Here is a 1,905-nt window from a genome sequence, read left to right as displayed (position 1 = left end):
TGCAGAATGCCCTGCGCATTAAAATGACATCTCTAACACCAGACATACAGAAAATGGTGAAAGAAGGGAAATACCAATTTTCCCACTGTCTTTCAAATGTTGTAGTTATCGATCCGTTTTTTTAGTGCTCATATTGGCCGTTCTGTGTTTCTGTCTTTTAGGATCACGTTGAATCCCGCTTCAAAAGTCCTCCAGATGAAGCACTGGTCACTGTTCATAAAAACAAATGCATAATAATAATTAAGTTGTTATAATAAAGTGTCTGAATATGTCCTTTATTTAATTTATATGCTCAGCTTCATGGATGTGAGTGCAGCAGTGACACTACACACCGCAAGCTGCAGCACAGTGCGGGAGAGGAGGGGAGGGGTTACAGAGCGACTCACAGTGAACCTTTGAAAGTGTCAAATTGACCTCAAATTAATAGTCATAAAATAACATAAAAAAGGATCGGACCCTATTCGTGTGACTCTGACTCATTCTATATAAATATAACGTTTCAAAATTCATCCGGCGGACCAAAAATATTTCAGGGCGGGCCAGACGTTGCCGAGCCCTGCTGTAAAGTATTACAAGACAAAATTGTGAGGAATCCGAATATGCTCTTGTTATTGCGATAGATTGAATTGTTTTTTTAAGGAACCAGCACATTCCAGAGAGAGTGCTGCCTCACTCATCAATAGACTCCCATTGTAAATCGGGTCTGAAAATCTTCTGAAGCAAAAGTTATGGCTATTTGTACATCTCCACTGTTCCTTCATCTTATGGAATATCCTCCATAAAGGGGATCAATCCATTTGTTGAAGCCTTTCTGTTGATTTTGTGAAGCCCATGTTTCACTAATGAAATGCATTTGTTTAGTAGTGTATTTGAGAACAAATCCCACAAACCTCCTCAGGCGGTGAAGAATCTCCTCACACCTAAAGCTCCAGAATCAGCCCGGAGGTGGACCGCGTCACTGAGCAAACGGCCGAGCTCATCACATACCCTTTCAGACCCTCTGGCCAGATCGTTCCCGGGGTTTTTGGGTGGCTCCATTTGGTTCTTCTGAAAGTTGTGTAAAAGTATGCTTTATCTTATCATATGTAATTTAATATTTTAGCTTAAATAGTGTTTTATTTACCTTATCGGTAGCGATGATTTCACTATGAACTTTCAGTGACGCATCTCCAACGCAACGTAATTCGCGTGACGCTGTAGTGCAGCTGCCTGGCGGGATTACCGTTATTTCACTCGCACGGTTCACTAACCGAAACATCGGTGACATACAAATGTATTTATGATGGATGAAACAGCGCTCTGTGTCTTACCTCCTGTCAGTACTTTTTGGATAGCCTCGCTATGGAGCCATTGACTAAAACCATCTACTGTGGAGAAACTATTATTTGAATAAAAATGCCTAAGTCACACAAGCACACCCAGTGTACACCAAGCACAATCAAAAAACATATATTAAACTGTAACATTAATTACATCCACAGCCTCATTGAAGCCTGTAAATATTTGCTCTGTCCAGTCATTTGAGATCTATAATTGTAAATTTCAAATTCTTAGGAATTCTTGGGAAAAAAGATTACTTAGCTGGTCAACATTTCATTTAAGATACTTTATAAGGCAAGGAAGAAAAACAACAGACACGTGTAAAATGAAGTTAGATTTCAGCTTTATTTAAGTAAAATCCACGGTACAACAAAACTCAGTGCACACGCATGGTGTGTCAGCATCACCTTTGCAAGGCTGTACAACAACCACTGCACCAGCAGGTGTCACCCACGTGCTCAATGAATGAAGCTTCCAGTAATGAACCAATTTTCAATACAATGGTCCAAAAGGGTTCAAAGTTTCATGGAGCCTCGTTTGTCCATCACTACTTCTACTCCAGCATGAAGTCATGATTCCAGCTGA

General features: G+C 40.3%; 1 long non-coding RNA gene across 1 annotated transcript in view; it reads right to left on the bottom strand.

Moving 5' to 3' along the window:
• LOC109953217 (uncharacterized) overlaps positions 1 to 1,416 on the bottom strand; it is a 2,974-nt gene extending 1,558 nt beyond the window's left edge. Inside the window, exons 1-2 of the long non-coding RNA XR_002273865.1 lie at positions 1,124 to 1,416; positions 891 to 1,047 (exon numbers count right to left, since the gene is read on the bottom strand). This is a non-coding gene — a long non-coding RNA (uncharacterized LOC109953217). The remainder of the gene's footprint in view (positions 1 to 890; positions 1,048 to 1,123) is intronic.
• Positions 1,417 to 1,905: the final 489 nt, after the last annotated feature.

This window comes from Monopterus albus, unplaced genomic scaffold, assembly GCF_001952655.1.
Source record: "Monopterus albus unplaced genomic scaffold, M_albus_1.0 scaffold582.1, whole genome shotgun sequence".
Classification (NCBI taxonomy): Eukaryota; Metazoa; Chordata; class Actinopteri; order Synbranchiformes; family Synbranchidae; genus Monopterus; species Monopterus albus.
Note: the sequence above shows the minus strand (reverse complement) of the source record. Positions and strands in the feature narration are given on the sequence as shown.